The sequence below is a fragment of the Ptychodera flava genome, chromosome 15 (assembly GCF_041260155.1).
Source record: "Ptychodera flava strain L36383 chromosome 15, AS_Pfla_20210202, whole genome shotgun sequence".
In the NCBI taxonomy this organism is placed as follows: Eukaryota; Metazoa; Hemichordata; class Enteropneusta; family Ptychoderidae; genus Ptychodera; species Ptychodera flava.
In genome coordinates, this window is record NC_091942.1 from 7,676,390 (window position 1) to 7,689,902 (window position 13,513).

The window sequence follows — 13,513 nt, forward strand, 5'->3', positions numbered from 1 at the left end:
AGATGTAGAACTAGTGATAAGAACAAAAGTATCTTCTGCCTGTGAAACAAATCGACCAAAATAGTGTTATCTTACAGACTCTATATTCCTTTTATGACTTGATCATTTTTAACGTTTATGCAAATCTTTTATTAGCACTGACATACTACCTGGAAGAGTTAGCCGAATGTTAAGCACATAGAACATCAAATACGTTGTGCACCACATGGCGACTCTGAAGTTCGAAATCAGTTACAATGAAAGTTACAATTGAATGGCGAGATTTTTGAAACGGAGGTCACAGAATGAATGAAGCCTATATTTCGCAATAATGAGTCAGAAATGTTCGTCTAATATTGAATGATCGTTGAATGATGTAAGACCTTCGTACGCGTAAAACTCTATATGAGCCAAGTTTAATATAATACCAGCTTCATGAATTCTGTTTCACAGACAAAATACGTTCTATAGACATATTTTAGCCTTATTATTATGGAGCATAGCAAATATTTGCGGTTATCATATACATAAATCAATAAGACGTGACAATGACATAGTCCCCACTTGTAATAGGAGTTTTAGTCTTGATGGGGCAGGGAAATGAGGTCATTAAGAAGTATCACTGGAGTGTATATGTTCAGATCTATGGACACATAGGTCTATGTCATTGTTCCCAATTTGAAACAAGAGGCATGTCTAAGTTATGGTTCTAAATCAGGAAAAAAGATCAGACCTCTAGCTGTATTGGCCAGCCAAGAAATACATATGTGCATAATAAATGAGGTACAAGATGTGACATCTTAAGGTCTATTATCCTATCAAAATTGAAGCGTAAAGAACTTGTGGTTACTGAGTTATGCATATATATGCATATTCAAGGTCAAAGGTCATCAAGGTCGCGTGACATTTTGAAAAAAAAACATTGTATTGCTAATTAATCCATATATGCCAAAATTCAGACCTCTAGCTCTATTGGCTTGCCCACAATTATATATGGGCATAATTAACGAGGTAAAGCATGTGTTGTCATAAGGTCTCCCATCCTACTAAATATAAAGGACATAGCACTTGTGGTTACTTATTTATTGACATAATCGTGTATTTTAGGTAAAAGGTTATTGAGGTCACATGACATTTTGTCAAAAAATTTATATCCTATAGTCTATCCCTATATACTAAAAATCATACATTTACCTCTATTGGCTTGCTCAAAATTAGATATGCACATAATTAATGAGGTACAATATGTGGCGTCATAAGGTGTCCCATCATACCAAATATGAAGGGTGTAGCACTTGTGGTTCCTGAGTTATGGACAAATATGTATATTTGAGGTCAAAGGTCACCGAGGTCACGTGACATTTTGTCAAAAAAATTGTATTGCTAAGTTATCCCTACACACCAAAAATCAGACCTCTAGCTCTATTGGCTCGCTCACAATGAGATATGTGCATAATTAATGAGGTATAATATGTGGCGTCATAAGGTGTCCCATCATACCAAATATGAAGGGTGTAGCACTTGTGGTTACTGAGTTATGGACAAATATGTATATTGGAGGTCAAAGGTCACCGAGGTCCTCAGGTATGTTAATGCATGGGCATAGGCTTACTTACATGTAAAATCAGTTTGAATATATTTTTTAATCAGACCTGGTCAGAAAAATATGAAAATAGCCAAAAGTATGTTTCACATTTGATTAAGTTGAAATTTTCATAATATATTACCTAAGTCGGGTCACGTGACCAAATTCTCTTCTTTTTTCGCCAAAATTGTATATTGCTAATAACTGAACATTCAAACCGCTAAACATCAAAATATTTACAATATTATTACCATTAATGTAAAATGGGATAGAAACTTGTGTTAAAACAAGTGGCAGATGCAAAATTATTGAATTTTGAATAACATTTCTTCACAAAAATCAACAAATACAATATTTTTGACGTTTTACATGAATGTTTTGAATGTCAGAAAGAAGTATAGGTAGAGTTTCATGAGTGCAATGTATTTTTGAAAGAATATGATAGATGTTGTTTCCAAAAGTGCAGAGAAAATTAAAAGAAAATAACGGGTTATGGTTGGAATATTAAAATTAATAAAGACGTAAATTTTGGCGGGAAAATATCAGATTTGGTCACGTGACTCAACTCGTCAAGATTTAAGCAGACATTTATTTAAAGAATTTAATGATTTTAATAATTAGGCCAAATATCAGTCTAATCTGTGGTTTTTAAAGATAATTGATCATTTTCTTACTTTTTGGCTTGATGGGTACAAACACCCATGCATTAACTTACTTGAGTCACATGACATTTTGTCAAAAAAATTGTATTGCTAAGTTATCCCTGTATACCAAAAATCAGACCTCTAGCTCTATTGGCTCGCTCAAAATTAGATATGCCCATAATTAATGAGGTTCAATATGTGGCGCCATAAGGTGTCCCATTATACCAAATATGAAGGGTGTAGCACTTGTGGTTACTGAGTTTTGGACAAATATGTATATTTGAGGTCAAAGGTCATTGAGGTCACGTATCATTTTGTCAAAAAAATTGTATTGCTGAGTTATCCCTACATACCAAAAATCAGACCTCTGGCTCTATCGGCTCGCTCAAAATTAGATATGCGCATAATCAATGAGGTACAATATGTGGCGTCATAAGGTGTCCCATCATACCAAATATGAAGAGTGTAGCACTTGTGGTTACTGAGTTATGCACAAATATGTATATTTGAGGTCAAAGGTCACCGAGGTCACGTGACATTTTGTCAATTGTATTGCTAAGTTATCCCTACATACCAAAAATCAGACCTCTGGTTCTATCGGCTCGCTCAAAATTAGATGTGCACATAATTAATGAGGAACAATATGTGGCGTCATAAGGTGTCCCATCATACCAAATATGAAGGGTGTAGCATTAGTGATTACTGAGTTATGGACAAATATGTATATTTGAGGTTAAAGGTCACCAAGGTCACGTGACATTTTGTCAAAAAAATTGTATAGCTAAGTTATCCATATGTACCAAAAATCAGACCTCTAGCTCTATTGGCTCGCTCAAAATTAGATATGCACATAATTAATGAGGTACAATATATGGCGTCATAGGGTGTCCCATCATACCATATATGAAAGTTTTAGCACTTGTGGTTACTGACCACTGTGGTTACTCACCAAGGTCACGTGACATTTTGTCAAAGTGTCTGAGATATCTGCGTGAACGGATGGACTCACATGGATGGACTCACGGACTGACATGACCCAATCTATGAGCCCCCTGGACTTTATCTTTGGGGACTAAAAACTGTGTCACTGCATCCTTTTTGCAATATGAATACGGTGAGAAACTAAATTTTTTTTTTCTTGGCCTTATACATGGGAGTCTATGGACTGCCTTATACATGGGAGTCTATGGACTGCCTTATACATGGGAGTCTATGGACTGCCTTATACATTGGAGTCTATGGAGGTGAAAACTAAAAAGTCCTCTAACACGGCCAAATTTGATCGCATTGTGAAACAAATCGACGTGCATCTGTATGAGGTAGGGTACTATCCTTGTACCAAGTTTGAACGAAATCGCTTCGGGTGTCTCTGAGATATCTGCGTGAGACGGACGGCACGGACGGACGCACGGACGCACGGACGGACGCACGGACATGACCAAACCTATAAGTCCTCCGGACGGTGTCCGTGGGGACTAATAAGACGTGACATTTTCTCTGTTCTCGACCTTCGATATTGTCCTACCTAGTCATTTGACTTTATTACTCCAAAGCAAATCATTGTTTAATTTCCGTCCTGGTGCTTTTGCCACTTTGCCTATGTCTTTAGTCCTAATTGCCTAATGTGAACTAGAATGATACGTTTGACCTTTTTTTGTTTTCATTATATTTTCTCGAGCTCAAAAACTTAGTATACATTTGCGACTGAACAAAACAGTACATATTAAAACATTGCAATTATTAGGTTTTGCTCAATGTAAAGCTATCTTTGGAAATAGACGCCTACGCAATCAGAATAAGTTGTTAGATTGCAGGGGTTATTTTATGAATGCTGAATTCCTATCGAATTACTCTCATTACTTTCTGCTGATTGTATCGACTTTTAAGGGTGAAGTACGTGTCAAACTTGTTATTTAGATACTAGGTGCAATATTTTCATTCTAAATGTGCATGACACGTCGTGTTTACATGTTTGAGTCTGGTGAATGAACTATGAATCGATAAACAATTAGAGCGGTCCCTGTTGTTTGTCAGTATGAGCACCAACCAGCATCCAGTTTGCAGGTATGACATCATTAACTTGGAACATTTATGGGTTTGTTTACAGCACGGAAACGGCTATTTAAGACTTGAGACTTAAAGATATTCTGTGCCCGTTATCTCTGACGTCATCATGTTGTCACTGCGGTCGATACTATCTTTGGTGACTGATCACATACCAACGTCAACATGGAGTTGAGTTGATGCTAAAACAGTTACGTCTATTAATACCCTGTCTACCGGGTCTCTTCAGCGTTTGTGAGCTATCGCTTCAGCTCTGTAGCGGCAACTCCGTTCCAGAGACCTCTTCGCGGTCAACAGCTTACGATTTTGCCAATCAACACTTATGCATATAGTACGTAAAACGTTTTAGGTATTGCTGTTGAGCGAATTGATGTGAGTATTCAAACACCATCAAATATCGCATACTGGATATTTTAAATGTGATGTTTGTGTGTAGGCTTTCCCTCATAGTATATATATAACGCAGTATTGCAGTTTATTTTAGTTGGATTTTATAACTTCAGACCTGTCTTAATAGACTATTTATCTGTGTGTGTTTTGTATTCGACCCTTATACTCAAGCTTTTCTGAATCCGCTCACATGTTGGTCAGACCAACCACTAGGCGGACTTGTAACATAAATTTTCCCCATTCAAATGTTCCTACAGCCTACAGATTGAGAGGATAAATTCTCGCTCCATTGATTTGTGTAATTCTCATATATCCACCATGTTACATAACAGTATAGTATGATAAATTGTCTTGCGGAAATTGCACAAGGTGATGGAAATAGGCCTATATCGGTAATAAGTAAAAGACTGAAGAAACAGTTACCTGTACGGAAACACAAATCTTTGAGATGTGTTTCATATCTTCATCGTATGGGCACACAGGGTCAATTTCTGCCATCGCATTCCTGTCAAATCAATTGGGACTTTATTCATGCATTAAGGAAACGTTCAATTAAAAGTTTGATTGGGGTTAACCTCACTTCCTCTTCCGAGATGATAAACAATTTGCATCGCGTAATTTTAACGACATTACATACTCAGTAAGGAAACAATTTTTAATCTTAGTATGCACAGGGACACAACTTTCTGGTTTTAATCTGTGATTCTGAAATCGCACCTGAAGTGCCTTCACGTGCTGTCTCCTATTCAGAATTTTGCAAGACCTATGAGACATGTTTTGTGAAGACGAAAGTTTATTTTTCATGAACATAAGCGTACTTTTAAAAGAGTTTGAGGCATAGCAGTATGGGTCTCGTGTAAGGCGAGATGAATGCCACTGCGCATATATATATATATATATATATATATATATATATATATATATATATATATATATATATATATATATATATATATATATTTGTATACATATATATTATATATATATATATATATATATATATATATATATATATATAATATTAATCGGTATGTTTTTGTTGTTCTGTTCGATGAAAACAGTATTCCATTTTTTACATCATCCAGTCATTTTGCAAAATTTAAGCTGTAAATTTACTTTCCGATTTCATTACACAGTCCTCATAATAATTCCATTTAATACTCCCATTTTAGTTCCAGTCGTATTTACAACATGTACTGTGTTGATGTTTCATTATTTTGTAATTGCATTCGGTGAAATGCTTTACCAACCGCTTCATCATGGACAGCACTTGTGTACGTCTAGTTTATCATTTCCTGCACAGTTGTTTTTGGTTTATTCCATCCGTATTTTCTGTCTTGTTTGAAATTTGACTGATAGCCAATGAATTAAATGATAACTTCAGATATATGTTACACTTAAGCAGCTACTTATTGCCGATTTTATGCACGAGTCTTGGGAGAGATAACAGATAATGGACAAAAAAATGGAACAGTTTCAAATTAAAAAACAACAATCTTAGACAAATCTAAGAAAATGAGAACAGCCCTAGGCTACAGGGGTTTTTAGTACCTGTACATATCACAGCGTAGGGCAAATACGTACACAGAAAATGACAATTAACTAGATAAATAATACGTAAATACTATATAGGGGCGGGAGAAACATGGTAAATCCTCGCAAATGTGTTTGAAAACTCTTTCTACTTCTGTTGCTGCAAGCTGCCAAGAATAAATAAGTGTGGATGTAGTGGATACTGTAGTATGTACATCTGCGGTGCCAGTAGTCTGAGTTGCAAAGTACCTGTTTAATCCTATGTCACATACTGTTTCTTTGAAGAAAATTTGAAGAGTATGATGCACTGTATTTGTAATGGATGATGTTATAAGACGGGGCAAATATGGGAAAAGGCATGGAAAATGTTAGTTTAGAGCACATCGGTGCATATTGGTTAATATATATATATATATATAATATATATATATAATAATATTATATATCTATATATATATATATATATATATATATATATACACACACACACACACACACAATTCCTGTTATATATTTAAAAACTATCCACTGTTGATTGACCAATCAGAGTGCTCAATTCAGGGTGTTTTATTTACCCTAAAGCCCTGGTCACCAAATTCCAGAAACGAATGACAGCGCCGTAGTAAAGTACTGTCCAATCAAAAGTGAACATGTCATATTCTGTAGACATCTGGTACGTTTTAATATTCAAATTTGTAATACAGCAGAACCAGCTGCAACACAAAATCTGCTGTGCCCTAGGGCATTTATATAATGTGCCCTAGGGCATTTATAGGATGTTCCATTACATTGGAAGGCTATTTCACAAATAAAAGTTTTAATTCATATCCTAAACATGTTACATTGACAAAGGGGACGGTTGACGTAAATACATTGAAAACGAAATATATCAGTTAGGGGCGATAGTTTTTAAGTCGGATAAAACCTCATACTCGGGCTCTTCTGGTATATAAAGTCCAACCCTACGATAAAATGTCTCGGCCTGCGGCCTCGACAGTTTATCGTTGGGTTGGACTTTATATACCAGAAGAGCCCTCGTACTCGGGCTTTATCCTATACATACACACACAATTTATACAATGTGCCCTCCCGGTTATCACCATAATGGCTATAAGGCATCTCTGAACTTGGTCATAGAGAGTACCATACCATATATATATATATATATATATATATATATATATATATATATATATATATAATATATATATATATATATATATATATATTATATATATATATATATATTTTATATATATGTGTGTGTGTGTGTGTGTGTGTGTGTGTGTGTGTGTGTGTGTGTGTGTGTGTATATAACTATAATTTTCATAGACAGTAACATGCCGAGTATAATCCATTAGTCAATCGGTGCTACAGGAATAGCAATCTTGTTTAAAGTGCATTGATCGTTCTACTCTTAAAGGCGAGAAATAAACTTCCTGTCATGAATTCAACAACAGTAGCATGCAACATCAGGAATGTGTATTCACTTAAGTCGAGCCGGAGAAAAAAATAACCGAGGTACAGACTGGCGGACGCAAACAAGTCAATAATGCTACGTCGACGAAAGATGTTCTTTGAATGCGGGAATATTAAAATGCACTTACAGACATAGACCAATGGGTATTCTATTAATTCACTAACATATGCTATCACTTGGGAAATCAAACCATAAATTAAAGCTCGTGGGATTGAAATTGGATTCTGTCAGCGCGAGGCAATTTATTTTGATGTTTGCTTAACAAAATGGCCTTTACGGACTTCAAGTTCCGTGTAAAGTTATAATCTCATTAATATAGATCTAACTGCTAAGATTGCACATTTTCTGATTATTGATTTCTTGAACTTCGGAAAAGAGGTCATAGAAGATTGTTTTCTGAAGGAGATCTCTCCATAATTTTCGAGGAAATTTGGCGAAGTTGAGACTATCTTCGAATGTCCGGTAAACTGAAGCTTTTTCCTAATGCTTAGACGGAATTATTACTTACTTATAATTCCGTATCTATTGCCCTTATTACTTTAGTCTTTGAAAAGCCCTGGAAACTGAACCTTTTTTATTCAACATGTAGTGCTCTCGCAGTAACTAACGTAATTAACAAGTCTTTAACAGATATAGCTTTTCTAATAACGGTATCATAACTTCCCGAAACTGCAAAATTGCATTTCTGTGACATCCAAAAAATTAAGAAACTACTTCGATAGGAACGTTTAAATGGAAAAAAAGATATGTCAAGGCAACGAAGGAATTGTTAATAAAAACTACCGTCATCAGAAATATTGTGCCGTTGCCCGCATTTCGAAATATGTTACAATAATACCATTATTACGTGTTCACACGTATTGCCGATTTGCATTTACTAGGGCCGTATCAACAGTGATAATCGATAACGACCAACTCCGAAAAGTAACCGTTTGAAATGTACTCAGAACGTCTTTCCTACACAAACTTACAACACTTGATATATCAATCAACCTTGTGGTAATAGTTCGCAGCTACTGATTTCTGTGAATATTCGTATTTCAGATGTAGAACTATTGATAAGGATAAATGTATCTTTCGCCGCAAAAAAATAATTGACCAAATGTATGTTATCTAATAGACTATATATCTTTTTGTTGATACAAACCTCTTATTGGCAGTTATGTACTACCTAGAAGAGATAGCCGAATGTTATATGCACATAGAACATCGAAAACGTTGGGCATCACATAATGACTCTTATAAGTTCGAAATCAGTCACAATTACAGTTATAATGGAATGGCCAGATTTTTGAAACGGGATTCAGACTATTTATGTTGCACTGACGGGCCAGAAATACTTGTCTAATATTGAATTGTTGTTAAATGATGTCAGACATAGTTACGCGTATAACTCCATGTGAGCCGAGTTCATTACAAATAACATTTTGGTGAATTCTGGTCCACAGAGAACATACATCCTATACGCATTATCACTTTATTGTTATGGAGAATTGCAAACTGTTGTGTTTATGATATAAATAAATCGATAAGACGTGACATTTTCTCTTTAATCAACCTTTGACATTGGCATACCCAGTCACCTGACTCTATTACTTATAAAATATCGTTGTTTAATTTCCCGTCCTGGTGCCTTGCCATTTTGCCTATGTCGTTAGTCCTAATTACTTAAAAATGTGAATTGGAATGATGCATTTGTCTCTTTTTGTTTTCGATATATTATCTCACAAATAAAAAAGGATAGATGTATTTGCGACTTAGACTGAACAAATTAATATCTATTAAAACACGCATTATGACAGTTGCCAGGCCAGAAGCTTTGTCCAATGTACAGCTGTATCTTTGAAAAACGGATAAACGCATACGCAATCAAAATAAGTTGTGTTAGTTTTGGGTTTATTTTGTGAATGCTAAATTTATATCGGATTCACTACTTACTGCTTAAGTGTATCGATTTTAAAGGGTGATGTCAGGGACAAACATGTTATTGAGATACTAGATGTAATATTTTCACCCTTCATGTGTATCCTACGTTGTGTTTACGTGTTTTAGTCTTGCAAATGAACAAACAATTAGAGCGGTCAGTGTTGTTTGTCAGTACGGGCACTGACCAGTATCGAGTTTGCAGGTATGACATCATGAACTGGGGAACGTTCATTGGTTTGTTTACAGTAGGAAAATGGCAATTAAAGACTTAAGACCTTCAGATACGCTGTCTCTGTTGTCTCTGACGTCATCACGTTGTAACTGCGGTCGATGCTATCATTGATTACTGACACACCAACGTCAGCGTCGAGTTGAGTTGATGCTCAGACGGTTTCGTCTAATAATACACTATCTACCGGGTCTGTGCAGCGTATATGTGTTTACGAATGGATGTCAGTGCTCAACCATTGTCAAATATCGCATACTGGATATTTAAATATTTGTTGAGTTTTTTCCTCATAGTATAATGCATTATTTTAGTTCTTTTGAATAGGGGTTATATAACTTCATACTGTCTAGATATACAATTTATCTCTGTGTGTGTCTCACTCGACCCTAATACACAAGCTTTTCTGATCTTCCGCCTATATAACGGTAGGACCTACCACTAGGCGGACTTGTAAAATACATTTTCCCGTTCAAGTATTCCTACAGCCTACAGATTAAGAATATAAATTCTCACTCAATTGATTTGTGTTATTCTCATATATCCATTATTTTAAATTTGTTACATAAAAGTATAGCATGATGAATTATCTTGAGATAATTGCACAAGACGATGGAAATATATCGGTAATAAGTAAAGGATGAAGAAACAGTTACCTCTACGGAAACACAAATCTTTGAGATGAGTTTCCTATCTTTATCGTATGGGCAGACAGGGTCAATTTCTGCTATGGCATTCCTGTCAAATCAACTGAGGCTTTGCTGTCCATGAACATAACCGTGCCTTTAAAAAGGTTTAAGACATGAGATTATGAGTCTGGAGTAAAGCAAGTTGAATGTCACAGCACTACTTGTTGTAAATACTTTAAGTGATCAGCTTATGAACAGAATTACAAACTGCTTAGGAGATGGCAAACATATTATATAGACCCAAGTTTCTCAACCAGAAACTCGGGTTTGGAGTCAGATCTGAATGAATGGAATGTTCAAAAACACATTTACACAGAAGTAATTAAAGAAATTAAGAGTTGAGTTTGTTATCCTTCTTTTCTAATTCTGTGATTTCTCCAATAGACTTGTAGTTTTGTCACAAACTGTATTTGCCACCCCTACACACATATTTTTCCACTTGGTTGAACCCATCAGGGAAAGTAGTTAGCGATTGATTACGTGATACAATCACAATTATGAGGTAAATTTATGCACATTTATATAACATCATATGTATAGAAGTGCGTTGGGAACACTTTCACCGAGCCCGCACTGTAAAGTTAAGTGTTCAAGGATAGAACACCAATTAAACGCCTTTTTGTAACACTTTTTGAACGCCTCCAGACGTTCAGAAATTTAACACTACGTGTTCAACCAACGTTCAATTTTTGAACACACGTGTGCAGATTTTGAACGCTACGTGTTCATAAGACATTATATTGAACACCATGGTGTTCCATATCTGAACACACGTTGCACAGGAAATGTGTTCAAAAAATTGAACGCTTTTACGCGTTCAAAGAGCTGTAACACTTTTTGAACGCATGGACGCCGTTCAACGATAAGTGTGTTAAAGGTTAGAACACATGATGCGCGCTTGTTGAACACCTTTAATTTTGGGCGTTCACGGTATGTTCAAGCCTTGAAATAACATTACAGACCATTGATTTCCTGTAAAATTATTTTATTCTAAAAATACACGAAACATTTCTAGAGTAAAATACAATAATTTACTGTAAAATGGGTAAATAAACATTGCAACTTTGTATGTAAAGTTTGTCAGAGGAAAAAACCAACAGTGTTAACACCTTCCTATCAAAAACATAAGCAATAAAATCACCATATTGTGGATTACGTTTTATGTTCATACTTGTTTAAAACGTACAAAAATCATCTGAAAAAGCTCAAAATTTGGCACACTTCTTGTCTTGAAAAGACGTATATGTATGAAATGCATATTCCATTTTTGTAAGATGCTTTCTTAAAGACATTTCCTCCTATATGGACAATAGTAAATTTTGAAGAAAAAAGAAGTTAGTCAAGGCTTCTCTGGTGCACATGGCATATAGTTGTCCACACTAATTTTTTAAAGTAAACACAACATGTCAAGTTGTCAAAGTGTCACAGTAAGACACAACATGCAGAAAGTGGGGGAAGTGGGTCCTTGGCAGGGTAAAACCTATTTCCTTGTCCAACAAAGTCCTTCATAAAAAAAGGTTAGTTTGTTTGTAATATCTTTAAATAAACCCTGAAATAAATGGGTGACATTTCAAAATATACCTCTCAGAAATTTAAAACATATTCGTAAAACCTTTCAAATTCTGGTGTACCCTGCTATTAATTTTTATACAATTTTGTTTTACTAAAAAATGGTAAAAATCACCCTTAAAATGAAAAAATGAACATTTCATCATAACTTGAATATATCATATTTTGGTAATTCCCAATGTCTTAAAAATGTCTGAAATGTCTTTAATGCCAAAAAACACAAAGTTGCAAATTTCTGCATAATTTTAACAATCTGAAAAAGACTACCAGTAGAGAGATCTATGTCCTAAATATCAAGGCTGCTCGATTAGCAGTTTTGAAAAAGATTTTTTAAAGATTGTTTGACCAAAAATGACAAAAATTGCCATGAAATATAAAAATTTGAATATTTCATCACAACTAGCACAAATTTGACGATGGTCATTTGTAGGGACATGTTTACAAAATATTGAAGACGTCAGTAAAAGAGAAGAAGATTTTTCCAAAAAATAGCAAAATTAGCCTCAAAAATATAAATTTGCATATTTCATCATAATTTGAACATATCTGATTAGGGTAATCCCTTGGGACCTGTAATCCAAATACAAAAGGATTCGCACAGGCTATTTTGAAGAAAAACCTTTGGAAGTACAATTTGAGGACAATGCTACACATCCACCTTTTAGCTGACAGCAAAGCTAAAAACCAGTTGCAAGTACAAGAGACGTGTTGAGCTACAATACAAAATAATTTACGGTTTGGTAGCAGGCTATGATCAACTAAATGTTACAAGGGCATAAGCTTTCAAAGTACGTGAAGTCTCCTTCATCAGATGCAAGGGGGGGGATGAAAAATTGAAGCAGAAAGTGACAGAAAATTCAGAGTGAAAATTTCAGAAAAATCAGTAATTCAGAGTGGACATTTTTACTCTGAATGGTCTGTCGCTTTCACATCCATTCAAGGCTGAATTTTTTATGTAAAAACATTTTGTCATATTGTCTTGAAAGCTGCCTGCAAATACAAAGATGTCAGATGGTGTTCAAATGTATGAGACTGAGTGTACAGATGACTTTCATAAATGCATGTATGGATTTTCATGTACACATTTTGAAAGAGCTAACAAGAAATATCAGCTTTAATTTAAATAAGGGAGACTACACGTCTGTGAAAGCTTATTCTCCGGCAACATTTACTTGATCATAGCATGCTACCAAAGCTTAGATTAATTCAGAACCAAAATACAGAAATTTATCAAAATTCAGTTACTGACCCTGGAAGTTTAAATCTACATTAGAGATGAGCTGAGTTTCTCAAGCTTGTTTCCAGACAGCTACCTGTACACTCCTCTTCTTCGTTATCTGTACCACCAGCTTCTATAACAACTCTTCGATTTTCAGTTAAATCCAACTTTTTACATCCTGAAAAATGCAACAATAGGTAATATGGCGA